Source organism: Cyanistes caeruleus, chromosome 5 (assembly GCF_971803275.1).
Source record: "Cyanistes caeruleus chromosome 5, bCyaCae1.hap1.1, whole genome shotgun sequence".
In the NCBI taxonomy this organism is placed as follows: Eukaryota; Metazoa; Chordata; class Aves; order Passeriformes; family Paridae; genus Cyanistes; species Cyanistes caeruleus.
This window is the reverse complement of record NC_141705.1, coordinates 4,075,975-4,096,937: the sequence shown is the minus strand read 5'-3', so window position 1 is coordinate 4,096,937 and position 20,963 is coordinate 4,075,975. Positions and strand designations below refer to the sequence as shown.

The 20,963-nt window shown below is 37.8% G+C and overlaps 1 protein-coding gene and 1 long non-coding RNA gene across 7 annotated transcripts in view; both read right to left on the bottom strand.

Annotated features, from left to right (window-relative positions):
- Positions 1-20,963, bottom strand: part of CTNNA2 (catenin alpha 2) — a 460,565-nt gene that overhangs the window by 304,566 nt on the left and 135,036 nt on the right. The window lies entirely within an intron of this gene.
- LOC147652870 (uncharacterized) lies at positions 13,839-15,344 on the bottom strand. Its single transcript, XR_015287565.1, has 3 exons — positions 15,260-15,344; positions 13,975-14,042; positions 13,839-13,858 (listed from the first exon to the last, which is right to left on the bottom strand). It is a non-coding gene; the product is annotated as an uncharacterized LOC147652870 (long non-coding RNA).

Below are 20,963 nucleotides of genomic sequence, written 5' to 3'. Positions count from 1 at the left end.
TTTTCCATGGCCTTTCCCTAGGCAAAAAGACAAAACAAATTCCAGATCTCCATGCCCTGGAGGGTACAAGCCCCTATCCTGTCTTGGTTCTGCCTGAGAAGCAAAGTCAAGAACTCTTTGAGATACATCTTCACAAAGTACAGCTACAACCAAAGGAGGGACTTCAGAGAAGAAGCTTCACCTGGGAAAAAATTCCATCACCACTTGTCCTCCTAACTGGTGCTTTTTTGTCAATTATGCTAATTTGCTAAACATACAAACTGTATTCACCCCAGATGGGTGGGCTTTTGTGGACATTCCCATAACTGTCCCTGGAGGCCTCCAAATAAAGATCCATTTTTATATTACCTCCAATATTAATTAATTAATTAATTAATATAATCTCAAGGTTCATTTCTAGGTTGAAAAAGGCGACACTGGAATCTCATCCAGTGCCACCCCTGACATGGGCAAGGACACCTTCCACCATTCCAGCTTGCTCCAAGCCCTGTCCAACTTCCAAGGATCCAGAGGCAGCCACAGCTTCTCTGGGTGAATTGCTCAGGAGAAATTATCATTTTAGAGCGTGTGAAACACAATTAACTTTAAACCACTCACAACAGGTGACATCTGTGCCCTGCTGAGCACAACCACAATTTGATACTGAGTTAAAGACAGCATTGTTCTCTCTCCCCACATCCAACCCTGCAGGATCCTCAGGAGCAGGATCCCTGCAGGATCCTTGTTTTGTCTTACAGCAATCATCATAATTATCCACATTCAGTACCTATAGATGGCTCAAGTGATGGCAAATTCCTTTCTTTCCCCCCTCTTTTTCTGTTTTCAGAGGTGTATGCTCTGCCAGGGTGGTATCATTTTTTTTTATTCTACTTGCTTATTTTTACAAATAACTTGAAGTTTTCCACCTTTTAATACATAATTCATATTATAATCATTACGGTTAACTCACACACACACACACACACATATATATATATATATATATAATTTATAAGAATACGGCAGGAATTAAAACACAAGAAAATACCAAAACAATTTTTGGGACAGTCAAGCTGAATTTAAAAATCTCTCAAAAATAAACAAACAAACAAATAAACAAATAAATATTTTATGGCACAAGAAAGCAAATTTCCTTAAATACAAAACCCCCAGCACTTGAAAATTAGACCTAACTTTCCTTACCAATTTTGGAGATTTAGAAGATTAGTCTCCAGGACAATTCTACTGCTGGACTTGATAAGAAAAAATTTCCCTTGTTCTTGAATTCAGCAGCTTAAGATTGAAAAGGAAGCTATTTTGTCCAACTTTTCATACATTTCAAAGATAACTAATACAACAACCATTTTTAATTAATGCTTTAAAATTAAACTACAGGTGCTCCTCATTAAAAATATGGCAGTTTGTGTCTTCTACTAAAAAGAATAAAAATAAGACTTTGAAGTGCTGAAATATTGTTCTGATGTGGAGAAACAGTTTTCTGCTTTCTCCAGTGCTGCATAAAGCTTTGAATTTGCCTTTTCACCTGTCACACTCTTTGGGTTTTTTTTTTCTAAATCCTCTCTAATCTCCACTCCTTTGCTGTTTAGCAGTGCTTTTCCAGAAATGGATTTTTATTTTGTTATTTAATAACTATGGCAGAATTGACTTATGTATATCTTAATATCATTGATCTCTGTCCATCTGAATATTAGCATTTAAGGCCATGATGCTGCTGTTTATTGATTTGCAGCATTCAGTGGATACTCTCACTAAATACAAACAATTTACATAGCCCATCACATTTTAAAAAATAAATACAGTGCAACCAACATTTTCTAGCTTGTTCTCTTAAATGTGCTATGTTCACATGTTTACTTGGATTTATGGTATTTTTTGTAAAGTTTTTCCCCTGAAAAATATGTGCAAATCAGCATAAAATAAATACATAATTTTTGATACTAGTAAATGACCAAAAAAAACCCTCAGAAAATTTCTGTTGTCTTCTAAACAAGATATAATCAGCTGCAGTATCTACTGACAAATGAAACTTAAGGAATCTAGAAGGTTCAGAAAATAGCCTAAAAATGCCTAAACAATGTTTTGAGGACACAAAGAGATTAAGGCAGTGAGGAATTGGGGAAAACAAGGAAAACAGGCCCTGAATTCCCTGCACACTTTATGCTTAGAGTTGCTCTTTCAACATATAATATCAGCCTAATTTTTCTGTAAGTGCTGCTGGTTACACTGACACAAAAAAAGAAGTGTGAAGAAACAGGACTTCTATTTAATTTGATTTTTCACACAAACATGCAAATGTTTGATTATTCATTTCTTTTATGTTTGCCTAGCAGCGGGAAATCCTTATCAGTAGAGAACAGTACCCAAATTACAGCGTGTGTTTGCTTCTTCCACAGTTCATTCTATGGCAGTGAGCTCCAAATCTTCCTGTCACTGACTGCAGAAGGCCAAGATTTCATCTACAAGCTCAATTGTAATAAAGAATTGCAGGCTAAGACGGTCAGCATCACACAGGTCACTTTTGATAGATACATGAAAGAATTTATAAATTCCACATAAATATATCCACCCTTCTGGATATAGGAGTTGTAGAGAGCAACAAGGTCCCCCTGAGCCTCTTTTCCTCCAGGCTGAGCTCCTCAGCTGCACCTTACCAGACACCTTAAAATCCTAATTAAATTGATAGGAGGGGAAAAACACAAAAATGAAACAAAAAAGACTTTAAATTGAAGAGACTTTAAGTCATTGCTGCCTGACTGGTCAGGGAAAGTGATCAGATATTGGGATGAGAATGATGTTGATAACAAATTGATGTTTTTATTGAGCAGTGTTTGCACTGAGTCAAGGATGTTCCAGCCCCTCACACTGCCCTGCCAGAGCTGGCTGGGGGGCACAGGAAGCTGGGAGGGGACCCAGCCAGGACATGCTGACCCCAAGTGTCCAAAGGGACATTCCAGACCCCAGGGCATCATGCTGAGCAGGAAAACCAGGAGAAGTCACCCAGGGCACTGCGACTGCTGCTCTGGGACTGGCTGGGCATCCATCAGCAGTGGTGATACAGCCCATTGTGCATCACTGCTTTTATACATTCTTCATTGGTAGTAGTAGTGTATTCATATTAGCATTTTCCCTTCCATTTCTGTCCTGTTAAACTGTTTTTATCTTAACCCAAGATTTTTAATATTTTTTTTCTGTCCCCCATTCCACTGGGGAGGAATGAGCAAGCAGCTTTGGGGTGTTATATACCACATCTTATCCCTCTTGGGTTCTCTAATTCCCTTTGGAGAACTGAGGAAAGGTAGAAGCCTCCTCCAGCTACTGGTACAAGCACCTCAGCATCACCTTGTACAGCAGAAGAGGACCAGAAAGACAGGAAATGGCTCAGAGGTCCCTTTTATCATTCTCTTGCTCTGCCAAATCACTGATTAGCTACTTTCAGACAATAACAGGAGATTTTGTTGCCAAGGTGACCTCATTTCTGAGAACCCAGATCTCTTCCCGGGTGATTGCATTTCCATGCTAGAGCCCTGAAGGAAAAAAAAATATCCTCAGTGCTTGTATTTATTTTAATCTCTACACTCATCTCTAATTTTTAAAGGAGAAATTAGTTAGACATGAAAAAAAAAAAAATTGAGTTAGTTGCTCATTAAAGACAGGCAGAATCTAAATGTCCCACTAAATTTATAATGGGCAGGCAGATATTTCCAAACTTGTGTGGCATAAAGACAAGACTGTGAGCAACAGATCAGTCACGTCCTGCTGAATGTCACTCACCAGCACTTCGGTGAAGGCAGAGAACAAAGGAACAATTCCTCTGACTTCCCCACATTTCAATTTATCTATTGAACAACATCATCATTATGCCTTCAACACTCACTTGAAGTGCTCAGCAGACTGGAACAATTAGTGTCTTAACACAGAGTGAGAGGCATGACACGCTGAGATCCACACAAGAAAACTTGATTTTCCACAAAGCCCAAGAAAAACAGAAGCAAACAGACAATCTGAGATTTCTCCTATCACACTGAATATGGATTTAAAAGGTTCTCTCACAATCTAGAGCATAATATTAATTTTATATTTATGAGTATTTAAAACTCTGTGAAACAGTTGGTTTTTTAAATAACAATTAAGAACTCAACACATACAGAAAAAGAAAATAGAAGTCTAAAATCTGTTAACAAACAAGCAGATTGTGCTGGAAAATATCTCCAAACACACACACATTTTACTGGATTGAATTAGTCTCAATACACCAGTGAAAGATACTTTCAAACCCCCCAAAACAGTCGTGTTCCTGGTTAGCAGAACTGCACACAGGGAGGCTGAGATTCAGATCCTCTCTGACTTTTCCCCCTCCTGGCCACACATTTCACTACTGAGAGGCAGAGGGGAGCAATTAAATTCCAGTTCTACAGATCAGCCACATCCTCACCCTCTCAAAAAAGAAAAGTGAGCAGAAGAATGAAGCATAATTCTGTATCATAACATCCTCTGCATTTGGGAATGAAAACAGAATTTATGAAAGTTCTTATGCCTGAGCATTATTTGAAAAGGAAATGTTCTATAAACAACATGGCTCCATTTAAATCTTATCAGTGTGGATTGTCACACAGGACAGAAGCAGCACAACTGGATTATTTCCATTATACATCTCTGCATGTATTTTAAAATGTCTTAATTTTTATAACCCTTCCGTGGAACATGAGACCTCTCAGAATGTCCAGCACAGGAACAACTGCTAAAGAAGGTTTCAGGATGTTTCTGTTCCTAAAAGAACTTTTACAATACTAATATTTAAATTATTTACTACTAAGAGTGTCTCTTTTATTAGTTAAATGCATACTATTAGTAAAGAAGTCTATAAATACTAAAACCACAATAGAAAGTCATATTACTGTGGTTTTCTCTATGAAAATAAAAATGGTGACAGTCTAATGACCTGCATGATTGCATAGGAAAATATCATTAAATTAGCTTCAGCAAAATATTTAAAATACTCAAATATGAATTGTTTACCAAAATGACACTCTTGCCAATGCCACCTAAGTATCACAGCCAGATATCCAGACTAGATGGGACCCTTTAAAAGCCCACTAATTTTAAACTGCATTTCTGATTGTTTTTTTGAATATTTTAAAGGCTTATATCACAAAAATGAATAGGTAAAGAAAAGCCTATTTCCTCGTAAATCACATTTTCATAGTTTGAACACAGTTTATGTGACACAAAATGTGTTTTAATTTGATTAACTGAAAACACAGCTCACAAGTGCTGATGCTGTGCCAGAATTCCAAGAAAAACAAGCAACAGAAACTTGAAGGTGAGTTCTTGACTCATAAATTAGCACAACCACAAATGCAAATCACTGTTTTACATATTTGCTCAACAAATACAGGCACTGAGAAATCTGCAGCATTCACTGGGAGTCTCCATTTATTCTCTAAACCAAAGAGGCCCCTCATTAGTCTTTTACTTCATTAAAGACTTGCAGAACATCATTTCAGGCAGAATATGCATAAATCAACCTTGCTATTGGAAATGAGAACTGGCAAAGAACTTCTCTGCAAGCATCCTGAAGTCATAATGACACAGGTAGCAGAAGTTAATAACATGTTACTTTCTTGGCTTGGAGCCTTCGAGCTTCAAATTTTGCTAATTTATTTGCAAACTGCAATCCTGTATTTGGGCAGGAACACAGATCTATTGATCATTTAGAAGTAATTACAAATTGAGATAGTGAAGTGTGCTTGAGTCTCATTTACACATATTATTTTATTTCTTAGCATGCAAAACCAAAATTATTCTGAAAATAAGTTACTGAAGAAATGTAACTTAGGTTAAAAAAGCCACAAAAATCTAAAAAAATAAAATCTAATTTAAAAAAATCTTTAGAAGCCTAATAAGCACTTTAAAAAATATTTATTATTGCATATTTCCACCATTTTTGTTCTTTTCCTCTGTAAATGTTTTAAAATAAAAAAATAAATTCCCAGGAAGGTGATGAATTCAAGTGGAGGTGAATGTAAGACCATTAAACTCCAAAGTAAATTCTACTCATGTTAACATTGAGTTAACATACCATAAATATTAATTCCCAATTTCTCAACAGTAGATTTTAATTACTGGTATCCCACAAAAAGATTCAAATAAATTTTTGAGGAGCAGAGAATAAAATGATGAGTTACCACATCTAGTTCTGCCTAGGAATTCCTGGTTGGCTTCAGCAGTTGAAGTCTCTGTGATAAAGCACATACAGTGATAATATGGGAAAAAGAGAGAGTAATTTAATTGGGGAAAGTAAATCATGATTTTCAAGTGAAGAAAAGAAGAAAGAGGATATTTTATTGATTTTTTTTTCTTAATCATATGTATATTATCCTGAAATACACTTTGCTTGTAGAATTTAGGGCTCTCACAAAGAACCAATGCACATTTTTTCTTTACTGAATTTACTTCAGGAAGTTCTAAAACACAAATAACAGCCAGGGTAGTAAAGACCATTTTTAATTTTCCTAATTACAGAAAAAAAGCAAGACACTGACACTGTGGCCCTTCTCCATTATATTAAGAAGCAAAAATTACCCAACTTTTAGCTTAAAAATTTGCACAGGCATAAGGGGGTTGATTGGGAGTTATGCATCTCTTCACCCTGTTATTCTATAAGAAATTATTATCTATTTTTAACTAATACTCTGTTTTTCTGTTTCTCCACCACCTGGCAGGAATATCAGTTTCCTCCCACTCTGCAAAATGCCAGGAATACAAACTTCTGTCTGCTGGAAATGGACAGGAGCTCAGGATGTCAAACAGGCTGGCACTGTGCCCAAACTCTCTTAAATATCATAGAATCATAAAATAATTCAGTCTGGAAGGGATTTCAGAGGTCACCAAAGCCAACTGGCTGCTCCAAGCAGGGCCAGCTGGGAGGCCAAAAAAGAGCTCAGAGCTTTATCCAGGCAGGTCTTGAGAAGCTCCACAGGTGGAGACTGAACTTGTTCCAACGTCTGACTCTGCTCTTGGAGAAAAACTGATGACCTCGCTAAATGCTGAATCCCTTCACTACAGGGAAGGTTCCCATATTTCCTCAGACTTCCCTGCTAGGAGTTCCCTGGAAGTTACAAGTGCTAGTTAGGGATTTAGGAAGGAAACCACCTTTAGGAAGATGAACCCTTCCCACAGATGTAGAGACTTCCTTGGGGGCTTGTCCTGCATCCTCTTCCTGCATTTCACGAGTGAAGTTAAAGCCATTTTTATCTACAGAAGCTCCTTTTGTCAGGACAACAAAGCAGAAGATGTTTATGGACAACTAAACTCACTCATGTCCTCCAGACAGCCTGATACAACAGCAATAGTGATGAAAATCAAATCCTGAGTTCCCCTCCCCACAATGCTCTCCTTCCACAGGAGAGTATTTTATAAGAACTCACTGAAAATCACAGAATGCCAGAATTTGGGTTGGAAGGGACCTTAAGGATGATCCAGTGCCATTATAGCCCACCTTCTACCAGCCCAGGCTGCTCCAAGCCTCGTCCAACCTGACCTTGGACACTTCCAGGGATCCAGGGGCAGCCACAGCTTCTCTGGGCAATCTCTGCCAGGGCCTCACCACTGTCACAAGAAAGAATTTCTTCTCTCCAGCCCTCCTGTGGTCCCCTCTTTAGGTCCTGGATTTTTTTTAACTTTTAAAAAGGACAGGAAGAAAGCATATTTTCCCAATAGACATGACCCACTTCTGCACTTTTATTTATTTAACAAAATAAATATATCAATAGGAAGAAATACTAGTCCTACAAGCTAAAAAAACCTGAAAATATTTAGAACTCCCCCAAAACCAAAAAAATAGGATACAAGGCAAATAACAGAGACCATCATAAAGCAAAACCAGATCAAGTTTGTAACTTCTTTCAACTATGTTTTTACCATCCCTCTCAGAGAAATGGGATCACAGGAGCCAGACACACTTTAATATCATCAAGTGACAGGTGAAGGTTGCATTTCATATCCCAGTGTCAGGCTCCTTCTGCTCTCTTCCAGCTGAGGTCTTCACGCATTATGTTCCAGGTAAATCTTGTCAGCTATGTCTCAGGAAATTTGGAAAGAAGACAGGGAAATGAAAATGACTCCAGTAAGAGTAATACAGACATCAAGATCAAAATGAAAATGGTAAGAATTGTTCTGAATTCTTAATAACTTCTTTGAAAAGGTCATTTAGCAGCTCTGACTTTAGGTCCTTCTTCCACAAAGAAGAAATGAATGAAGTAAAAAGTAAAATTTTAGTATTTTATTTTTCCAAAGCTTACTCAATTAGCTAAAATACCATGAAAAATATCCTGTCCTGCCTCTCTTTTATTAAAAGTTTGCAGCTCACAGAAAGCTGGGGAAACATGCTGAAAACCTGAACCAAAGAATTGGGCAGGAAATCATCCATATATCTGGCGTGAGATCCAATCCTTGAGTAACCCTGGAGTAAATAAGTATTCCTTCTGCATTAGGCTATGTGGAAGTTTCTCCCTTTGGATTCACAAAATCCAGTTATAACAATACTTAGAAAAACGTCATGAATCCAACAAGACATAAATAATACCCTTGCAAATGCCTTTGGTATCAGCAAAACAATGAAAGCAAAATTTGCAACTCAAGTCATGATTTGCATGTCCAGATTTAAATAATTGATTACTTTTATCTGGTATTCAGAAAAAAAGGTCAAAAAGGAAGCCAAGGGTCCCTCCTCTCGTGCTGACCTGGAAGATCAGGCTGTTGATCAAGGGTAAAAACTGTGTTTAAAGAAAAGCAATGAGGAACCTGAGGAAACACAGCAAATTTTATTTAAGAAAACCATTAAACTGAACAAGAAATAACTCCAGTTCTCAGATTGGTGATGGTTCAGTCGCTCAGTGATTGAAATTAGAAGGATGAATTTCCTATCCAATGGAATTATTAAACGTGTAGTATTTCAAAGTACAGAAAAATCCAGATAAACTGTGTCCAGATTTATACTTTCCCAGCAAAGGGTTGTTTTGTGTCTTGGGGGATTCTTTTTTTATGTCTTTCACCACAAATGTGAAGCTATTTAAGAAACTTTGTTAAATATTTTGCAGAATACAAATTTCACAATGGAGATGTGCTTATTTTAAGAACATCTGGCTGTGAATCCAAAGTAATTAGGTTATCTGGTTGTTAGCTGATATACAAGAAGTATTGCTACAACAAATACCTGCTTTTTATTTATAACTAGTTGTAACAGAACATTAGAAAACTAAAAAACAGGTTTGTATTCTATTCTTGGTGGACATCACTGCTTTATTACTGAAGATAGATTTAATTTCATTTCCATCAGCTGGTGTTGCACTTCAGTTATTATGGCTCCAGTGGGTGTAATGAAATGTCACCGCTCTGCAAGGCGAGAGTCAGGAACAACATTATAAAATCAATACCGTGGTCCAGCTACTTTGGCATTCCTAAGACTTATGGGTTACTTTAGAGAACTCATGTGCTAACTGTGTTAGGGTCTCTTTCCTTACATCCTCTAGTTTCCAGTTTTCTAGGATATTGCAAAACTTCAACTGCTCAACACAAATTCTCCACGTTTGGCGCTATGCAGCGCTAGCTCCTTCCAGAAACTCTGATAGCTATTGCCTTTTATAATAGGCAGGACCAAAGATGCAGAAAACAGCAAGTTTAACTCAATTTAAGCCCTCTGCTATGTATTGTTGAAAGCTCCCTCACTTCCTTTCATCAGATTCTTCTTTGGGCTCAATACTGCCAGTCAACCAGGGACTCAAGCAGTGCTTGAATGGTCCTGAAAATGATCCAGCCTGCGCAAGGCTCCATCTGAAATCAAGCCATAATGTCTCCTGCAGCAAGCTCCCCATGCTGAAAGCTGGAAATGTGGAATAGTTGAGCTCTGCTGATGATCAAGCAGTACAATCAGGGACACAGTCATGGCTTGGAAAAGAGAATGCACGGCTCAAGCTTTGCAGCTGGGCAACGAAAAGGTTCCCATTTACACACAGACAGTGGAAATGTTTTGCTTCTTAAGCTCCAAAATGTGCAAACTGGCAGGTTCATCTCTGCCAAGGCAAAAATTATTTGGGATATGCCTGAAAAAAAATATCAGCCTTAAAGTGAATAAGTATGATGTACATAATTTAAGTCACATATTCATTATCCACTGAGATTATGAATACTCCTTGAAGTACATGTACTTGATATCTTTATTAATATAGATGTTAGAGCAACATATTTCACTGAAAAGTTGGGCAGAACTGGTTACTCTCTTCCAGACCTATCAGTTAACAAAGAAAACAGCCATGGTAAACTGACCTCAGGCTGGAAGAAAACAAACTAACGTGGCTGTACAGCCTGGAGAGGAGAAGGCTCCAGGGAGAACTGTCCAGCACCTTCCAGTGCCTGAAGGGGCTGCAGGAGAGCTGGAGAGGGACTTTGCACATGGGCCTGGAATGACAGGACAAAGGGAATGGCTTTAAAATGAAAGAGTGCAGGTTTAGATTAGATATTAGGAAGAAATTCTTGCCTGCAAGCATGGTGAGGTCCTGGCAGAGATTGCCCAGAGAAACCATAGCTGCCCCATCCCTGGAAGTGTCCAAGGCCAGGTTGGACAGGGCTTGGAGCAACCTGGGATAGTGGAAGGTGGAAGCCCATAGCTGGGGGTAAAATGGGATGGCCTTTAAGGTCCTTCCATCCCAAACCATTTGGATTTGATGGCCCATGAGTCTGTGACTCTGCATGTGCTCTGTGCTTGTGTCAGGGAGAGCTGCAGGAACACGGCACCACTCGTTACTGGAATGCTGCACACACAGACAAATCCAGCCCAAAGAGCTCCTGTCCACAGAGCTCAACCAGTCCCAGGTTATTACTCTCACTGTTTCTCTCTAAAGCACAGCCACCAATATTAACATCATGTCTACTACAGTTTAATGTCGTAAAAAAAAAAAAAAGATTGGTGTGTCTCACTGTCAACTTGGGAGAAAAGGCAGAGGCCATGTTTTGACATAATAGACATGAACTGCAGGGAAATCTCTTAATTGCTGTGCTTTCTTCCTCCTTGTTTTCTTAGATCCACCCTGTAACCAACATACAATTTTAATCAAAGCCCATTAAAGAAGTATTGCTCCTTTTCTCTCAGCAGCAGAATAAAAAATTACACCAGACAGTGAGAAGTTATTGCAATGACTGGAATGCTGAGGGTCTTTTAAATCTATTTTAGTATGTTTTGAAAAGATACTTCTTCTTTAAGCACAGTCAGTGAGGCTGTAAAGCTGCACCTCACACCATCACTCTGCTGTGCCTCAGATCTGGGCACACAGCTCAGTACCCAGACACCTGTACTATCAGCTAAATGTTAATGTATTCTGTCAAAACCAGATTACCTTCCCCACTAAATTATTCAATGTCATTATCTGACTCGGCCATCTGCAATCCTAATGCCTTGTGTTCGAAAACTCGGAGCGCCTGCTGTATTATTTTTGTTTTACATTCCTACATAAATCCGTTAAACTCAATATGTTACAGAGAATCCACAAAATCAAAGGCAATCTGCTGGGCTGTAAAACACCAGTTACTGAAAATCGAAGGGTTTATTATAGTAACAATTCAAGGAGTCACTGCGCAGTCTGGGTGGGCTGAAGGTCGAACCACACGCTAAGGAACGAGTTAGATAATCCATGCTGCACAACAAGGTGTGTGTTTGTTATACATAGCGTGGCCTTGAACCCATTTGTGTATTTCATATCTAATAAAAATCCAAACAGTTGGTCTGATTGGATTTTAAGTGATGCAAATTTGGAAATCAAATAGGCAGACTCCCTTTAGACTCGATCTATTTAAACCACAATTGTAAAGAACTGCAAATTACATTTATGATGCCATGGAATTCTCAAGGGATTGGGTAAGAATTTCACCGTAGCAAAAGTATTAATCATTTTTAATTTGTTATTAACAAATCAAAATGCATAATGCTCTCTCATTTTGTTATTGCCATTTTGCTTACATGGCAGTACAAGTGTAACCACTCTTCAGTGAACGGAATGCTCTTTAGTTTTCATAGCCATTTAATTATATGCTTTGACAAAACCCAGTTATACTATTGTCATTCTGTTAGTCTGGCAACACTAAGTAAAGAGATAAAATACCACTTACATTTCCCAGACTACAGATTAAGGTGTGATTTGGAGACCAGATTCCCATTCTCAATTATAAAGCAGAAGTTTCATCATCACAAATAAATTTTAAAAGCAATGATGGACTTGAATAACTTCCTCCTTGTCACTTAATACTCAGGGAGAGACTTCATTTGCCTTTGGGTAAAGCAGACAGAAGCTGAAAATGTGACATACAGATCCTCTACCCAATACATTGCTAAATGGGAATGCATAGAAATCAGGACAAAAGAGAAAAATCTTATTTTTCCCTGTTATTAGTGTCTCCACCAGAAAATGACCCACATCCTGATACTCGAGGCAAAAGATTTACCAGCATGGGCAAATCACAACAGTGTTAACCTTTCTGTGCACTCTCACATCCAACATTAATTTACTCTGCTCACAATCTGACACTGTTTTTATTCCTCCTCTCTGGAGGGAGGGTATTTGGGCACTGATTCTGACCTGTCTTAGAGGAAAATCCTTTGACTGAAGTAAAGCTTTACTGCACATCTTACAATATTTTGTGACAAAGAAAAGTGCATTGGCAGCATCTCCATTTCTTCCACACAGCACAGCCACCCTGAAAGTGCTGCACAAACCTTTGTTATCAGGTTTGTTTAAAAAGCACACAGTGAGAGTACAGGATATTTCAGACCATCCCCACTCCAGATCTTCACAGCTGATTTTAGGCAGATTTTCCCCAGTAGGAATTCCCACTGCTTTAGGAGCCACTGGTGCTAGTGAGAGGCGGCTATAGCAGGAAAATTGTAGCAGGTGGGAATAAAATGATCATATCTCAATGTATTAGGCTTGATACATCTAAAATGATGCAGCACATTCTGTTTTGTTTCAGTACTTGAAAAGCAAATGCAGTAAATGCCTAGAAAATGTGGTTCAAAAAGGTTTTACCAAAATACAGATGTTTTCACAACCCTCCTTTAATAACAGGCTGCATTTCTCCCCTTCCCAACTCATCCTGGACTAAGCATCTTGCAAAACACAGGAGAGGGAAAAAAAAGAGTTAAAAATAAAAGGATGACTGGGTCAAAATGATGCAAAAATAGCTATTCCAAAGGCCTGTGTAAATCTCTTAAAATCTTAATGCACTACAGGCTGTTTAAGTAAGGATCTGGATTATTCACTTTTAAACAGTAAATATCACCTTTGGTTCAAGAACTCCCTGAACCATAAATTGCTGGAGGCTAAGATAATAAATTTTGCAAAGAGGAATCACAATCACAGCATGTTTGCCAGGTTCTTATATTCTTCTTGAGTCATCCCCCGTGACTATTATCAGAGATAGGCTACTAGGCCAGATAAAGCTTTATTCTGAGCCTTTTTATGCTCTTACTCCCCCAAATATAACCACATTCTTTGAAGATAAGACCGATTCCCAGTGCTAAGAACTTATACACAATTATCTAACATCATTGAGACAAACTCCCAGAAGATATGAGCAAATCATCACATGATGTTATTTTATTCACTGTAACAGACAATCTGCTACATCCAAATCTCTCTGAAATGTGAGATTGCTGAAAGGATCGTGGCTATTCATTGGCACAATGTGCTTGAAACACACTTTCAAAACCATCTTGATGATGTTGCCCTTCACTAGCTGACGCTCTTTAAGTTCTCTTTTGGGTTGTCTGCAGAGTTTTTTTTGTCATTTCCAAGATTCCCTTGTGTATGACCTAGTAATGGTAAGAGAAAATAATTCCAAAAAAAATTATCCAGGACACTTAAAATTCAGTATATTTTGAAGGTAGCAATCTTGAGGGTATCCATAAGGACCCGATTCCTCACTTACATGCCAGAGTGATATGAATCCAGCCTCAAATGAGCAACTGCTCCTTCACCCTAAGCACCTGAAGCATCCTAAATTCATAAAGACAAGAAAAGTTCTATATTAGAACGCAAATAATAGAATCACAAAGTGGTTTGAGTTGGAAAGGACCTTAAAGCCCATCCAATTCCACCCCCTGCCATGGGCAGGGACACCTTTCACTAGCTCAGGTTGCTTCAAGCCCCATCCAACCTTACCCTGGACACTTCCAGAAATGGGGCATATCATTCTTGCACTATCACCTGTGCAAAATCATTGTGGTTTTGCATTTCATGTGCATTTTATACATGCTCAGAGATGAGGCAATAAGAATGATTTTAATTTTCTACTGAAAACCAAATCCAGTAGTAGGCAAAGATTGGCACAATAGCTTCCTACCCGTAAGAATTTCTAGGGAGGTAATTTCTAACAGATACACTACAAATCAGAAAAAATATTAGAAATTGATATGAAACCCTAAGAAGCTGAGTCACCTCAGCCATTTATCTCCTAAGGAAAAACAGTGTGTACAGAGTTCTAGAAGAAGCTGTTCTTCTAGCTCCAGCCTGTAAGACACAAAGAAAAAGACCAGAAAAGCAAAGCTATTTACCTAAAAATCTAAATCACCCTAATGCAGTTAGACTACTGTGGGCTTGGCCATCTGGTTTAGAGGCTCATTAGTAAAGAAATGACCCCTTCACATAAAACACAGTTGGGTCATTCCAAGCTAATGAGCCTTCAAGTTTTATTGTTTTGTACACACAAATGGATGTAAATCTGCTTGGGAAGTCTGGTCTTGCACACTCCAAATCAGGCACACCTTTAATGGATTTGCTCACTATTTTATTTAGTCACAGTGAAAGGACAGAAATAAAGATAATTTTTTTAAAAGCCTTTGTATTTCTGCTTCAACATGTATTTCAGTAGTTAAATCCTAATATTAAATTGTTTGGGGTTGCTCGTTTTCTGTTTATTTTTGGTTTGGTTTTGGTTTTTGGGGGTTTTTTTGCTTGCTTTTAGTTTGTTTTTGGTTAGTCTTTTTTTCTTAAATTAGATTTCATAATTTCAATCAGAACTCACCCCGAGAAAATGTTAATTATTGAGCATTTGGAAGGATTATGTGACAGCTCTCCAGGCAGAACACACCAGGAGGAACCAGACCCCATAAAATACAGGACCCGACTCTCACAACATTTACAGTGAAGTTTTAAATCTTGTGAGTTAACCTTACTGCCTCTCCTGGGGATACTGAAATACTGAAATCAGGCACCTTACATCCCCAGCTGAATCTCTTACAAGGACATGTAAGGATGAACAACATTCACTGACATCCATGGGATTTGGTTCCATATCCTCATCCTATAAGCAGAAATCAAAAATACTGCATGAAGCACGAAGTTCCATGGTCCCCAACCCAGTCTGAAAAATCAGACATAATTTTCTATTGAATGAACAGATATCAACAACAACAAAATTCTCCTTTCCCTTACTTTCTCTTTTTTTTTTTTCTGTTTTCCTTTTTTATTTTTTTTTAATTTATATAGGAAATTTTTAAAAAGTAAAGATTAATGTTTACTGTTCTAGCCATGACACCGACCCCTGTTCTGTCTTGGATAATAAATTATTCACATTAAAGTTTACCTTGCAAGGCCTTTAGTCATCAGACCTATTGTTCAGCTTCAAACAATTTTAAAAAGTGTTTAAAAATAATATAATGGAATAACAAATGAATTCAAGTGCTTGAATTTTGTAATTGTTGAAAAATTCTAATAATCTGATTGCATCTGCATGAAGGACAAAAAGAAATTACAAGAAAAAAATTCATCCAATAAAAATAAAAATTCCAAAGCAAAATCATCATAAGGTATTTCACAGAGAAAAGAAATGCACAGGCAAATGTTTTGGCCATTTGACATCACAGCAGCTTCTGTTCTCTGCTCTGTCAGGAACAAACCCCCCACCATCCAATAATCTTAGGAAATTCCCTGTGTGAATGGTCCCACAGCTTGGGAAAACTCAGCTTTGGGCTTTTTGTCTCTTTTCCCTCCAAAATGCTATAATAAAATGGAAGTAATGTGATTTTCTGCAGCTTCCTGGGTCTGAGGGGCTCCAGGTACGGGGTTATGTCTTTCTGTGATTATGTCTCTTTCCAGCAAGAGCTCACCCAGGGTTTGGTGCAAGAGCTTAAGAGCACCAAAGGTTTAATGACATTAATAGTCTCAGTTTAATTCTACCTTATCTACTTACTCAGCTTAGCCTTAAAACCCAATTAAAATGTAATTCATCCCAGGATTCAAGGGCATCTCTGGCAATGCATTTGACAGCCTCAGAGTACCCACATCATTACACACCTTTGGAGCACATCACAGCCAGCTCAGCCTCTGGCCACACAGAGCTACACAATTGAATTTTAGGGATGTCAGTAAACAGAAACATAAACAATTTATTGTGACTTTGATGCACAATTACAGTTATGATGCATCTGTCTGTGTTGCCATTCTCTTTGTTTCGTTCTTGGTAAATAAATGCAAGAATTGGACAAGGCAGCAAAGATCTGACAAAGATATAAAAATCCTATATAATACAGGTATTGTGAAAATGTGAGGTCAGTATGCTACCCTAAGCTTAAACACAATTTACTTTATAAAGCAGATAAGCTTAAAGATTTGGTACAGAATCAAGAATAGTTTGGGCTGGAAGGGATATTAATGACCATCAAGTTCCAACCCCTTCATATGGACAGGGAGACAAATTAATTGACAAATTATAGACAAAATAATTTCAGAAAATGCTTCATTTCATTCTGTTGTAGCCAAAATACTGTAAACCAAAATATTGTGAACAGTTGCAATACCTGTTAAAAGGAAAGGTTCTGAAAAAGTTTCCAAATATTTTGAAGATTGAATCAATGCTTCAAAATCAAAAAACAATCCCATCCAAAAAGAAAATTGCTTATTCCTTCAGCTCAGTCATCCTAAAAAAAAAAAAGAAACAATCCTCCTACTCTTACTAAGCACGGGAACTGATTACTGCAGAGGCCTTTTTTGTCTTCCATTCCTCAAGTGAAAATATAAAATATAAAATATAAAATATAAAATATAAAATATAAAATATAAAATATAAAATATAAAATATAAAAATATAAAATATAAAATATAAAATAGAAAATAGAAAATAGAAAAAATATATATAAAATATAAAATATAAAAATATAAAAACCAACTCCACGTGCTCCCAGCATCTGGCTAACACATAACTCTGGAAGAAGCAACAAGTTCCTGTGTCACAAGACCTGATGCTCTTGCATTTCTATTGCCCTTTGGAAGCTGTAAGATAATTTTCCAGATCAAATATCAAACCCCAAACACTGATGTATCTGGTTTCACATTATGACACATTTCACTGCTGTAGAACTTGGAATTGATTCTGTGTAAGAATGAATGGGTTCTTCAGCTTTCATGTACCTACAGCTGAAATAAGTTACCAAAAAATGCAAGTAGAACTTACCACCTCATTTCTATCTGATAGTTCATCCACTTAATACTAATTTCATTAAAATACATTTTTTTCCCCTGAACAACCTTTTGAATTTATTTATTTTTGAAGAACCCACAGCTACTAACAAGGTAACATCTTTTCTTTGTGTACTTTGACATTTTCTTGGATTACAGCTGTACCACATCAGCATGCACATCTTTAGTGATGCACAAAACATTTCTCATGTGCAAGCATGCCCTCTTCTGGATATCCAGCACCATCATTTCAGCTGAAAATTCCCTAAATTGCAGCAAATTCCTCCAACAGTGCTTTGCAGACTCTTGCTCTCATTTGTAAAAGCATTCCTGGTGTAAACAAACAGAAATAATCCAAACCAGTGGAGGATAAACTGCAGGTTTACACAAAACTCACATGGTTTTTGTAGTTTAGATTGCTAATGGCACTGTAAATACTGCAGTGACATTACTGATAGGAAGAGTTTTGACTTTTCCTGAGGAAAAGTTCATCCTTGACTATCCCAATGCTGATCTAATCGTGTCATTTTTGTCTCAGCTTTCAGTGCAACAGACAAACCAAAGCCATTTAGAATTTACTCAGTTATAGTAAAAATTCAGTCCCACTGCTGAAGAGATTCAGGTGTTTTTTAAAGAAAATAAATCAAAAAGAGAGAAATCCCACATCTTTGAAAACACAGATGTTTTTCACCCCCTTCAACACTCAGACACTACATTTATGCAATTATTGATGGATTTTTAATGTGCAACAGAAGATGCTCTGTAGCCTCCAAGGAGACACAGATTTTTGATGTGGTTTTATGAACCCTCACTAACTGCAGTAGGCCCATGCCTCTTTTATTTTGATTAATTCCCAGTAGTTCTACAAATGCATTGGGAATCTTTTTCTTTGCACCTAAAAAATACAACACCCAACAGTGTTAATCTGGATTGTGTAAATACTGAAAGATTTGAAGATAAGATCTGGACACCAAAAGCAGGTATACACAGAGCTAATAATCATATTGTTAGTAATATAAAACACATGATAAATTTCTCTCATAATGATATTAACTTGCAGACATGTAAAAACAACAAATTAATAGCCCATAAATTCTAGCTTCAGTAGAAATAAAATTTGAGAGGTTATGAATCACACTACATAGACCAGATTGATTCTTCAGGTGGACAAACAGCTTTAAGATCATTTTCAGACAGACTGCCTCTGAAATTGAGGCAATGTTTTCCAGCATATGAAAAAGCACCAGTGCACAAGTCATTACTTCTGTAAGAACACACCTTAGAAAAAACAAAACAATGAACTAATTAATGGAAAATTAAATGAGTTGAACATGAAAACCATTGCATGAAAATGCAGTTTTGGGAACAACATATTTTTATTTTCTCTGAATACACTAAGTTTAAAATGATCAAATACTCTGAACAAGGTTAAAATGATCAAATACTCTGACAAGGTACGAACAGTACAGTCAGACCTTTTATATGCATATATACATATATAAGATAAAATAATGAGGAATAACAACAACATTTCTCAAGAAAAGCAAGTTTCCTGAGTATTGATAAAATTGGGGTCCACTTACTGAATCATTTATTCCCAACTATGACACATAAGAAATTAATATAATATTTTATAGGAAGGCAGTTTAGGTTGTTGGTCAAAAACAATGAAAAAAAATCATCAAAATTATACCCCACACCATTTTGACTCTTGTGCTATTCATTCTGTCAGGTGTTGGTTTTGTCCCAGCTTTCAGTTCAATGGGCAAAGGCAAACACTGCAATTATACTATTAATGCAGACTTTTTAAATGTGGAAATGGCAAGGCATTCAAACTTTAATGAATTAAGACTGATATGACCTCAATTTTAATATTTAGTAGGAGAGGCCCAGGCAGATTAAGTCCTACAGGAACCGAGAAAATCAGGTTTGGATTTACTGTCAGTCTAGAAAATTTCAGTGCTAATTGGGAGGGAAGTATCTTATTAGAAACATCACTCAACCTAATACACCAATTCAGTCTTAGACTCCAAAAACCTCCTGTGATTTATTTTCACTTTAACATGACATACAACACTTTTATAATGACATATCATGGTCTGCCTTTAAAGACAAAGAGCAAAAAGGAGGTAAAATGTTCTCTGGTTGATACCATCAAGGAAAATCCAGCACTGTGGTTCAAAACCACCATTTCCTCTCACAAATATCAGAATCACAGAGAATCAGTAAGACAGCTGGTGACGGATGGGATAAGGAAAGAGGGGAACCCTGTGAGGCAGGAATTGTCTCCTTGTCCTTGTCAGTGAACCCTGCTGTGGTAACTGCCCTGTCTGGGAGCTCCTGGGACATTCACAGTGGCCTGAAGGTGCTCACTCTGCTGATGGGCCACCCTGGCCATGACTGAAGGTGCTCACTCTGCTGATGGGCCACCCTGGCCATGACTGAAGGTGCTCACTCTGCTCATGGGCCACCCTGGCCATGACTGAAGGTGCTCACTCTGCTCATGGGCCACCCTGGCCATGACTGAAGGTGCTCACTCTGCTCATGGGCCACCATGGCCATGACAGACCCAGCTGCACTCATGTAATGGGCAGCTGTATTGAATTAGAAAGCATCAAATTCTCCCAAAGTGTCCCCTGACCCACAGCATTCCATCATCCAGGTGTTCCTGACCCACAGCATTCCATCATCCAGGTGTTCCTGACCCACAGCATTCCATCATCCAGGTGTTCCTGACCCACAGCATTCCACATCCAGGTGTTCCTGACCCACAGCATTCCATCATCCAGGTGTTCCTGACCCACAATATTTCACCACCCAGCTGAAGCTCCCCACCCCAGGAGCTTCAGAGGAGAAAATCCCATTTACCTGGGAGCTCTTACAAGAACCTGAGACAACATAAACCCAACAGAGGCGGCGTTTTAGGAGTTTCTTCCACCACCTGGTGGGTGCAGTCTGTGACCATCTTTTTGACCAACTGCCATTAAAATTGCAACCACCAAGTCGTATCATGAAGCCTTTGGGTGCTGATATATTTTTACTCCTATCCTTTCTTTCTCTTTATTACACATTTTCTTAAGTGAATTTTATGCTTTTATATTGTCATGTTACTAAAGATAACAACCAAAATGCCTCCTTCTCTGTTTTATCCCGAAAACCAAATTATTCTACAATAAACCCTAAGTGCAAAGTGCAAAGTGTATATTTACAAAAAACACTCATTGACAGTCCTTGCACTCTAATCCACCCCAAGGGATTTATTAATAACAACTTGGGCTGCCCTCCCCTTTTACAGTGGATTGTAACAGGTAATTGTAAAGAGCAAATTACTTCAGTAAATTTAAAAATCTACTCATCCCAACAAGGATGTGTAAACCTGCAACCACCAGAACCTGAAGTCAGGACAACTTTTTAGGATGTTTGTCATTTCCAAGCCATGAAGCTTCATTTTCTCTGAGCGTT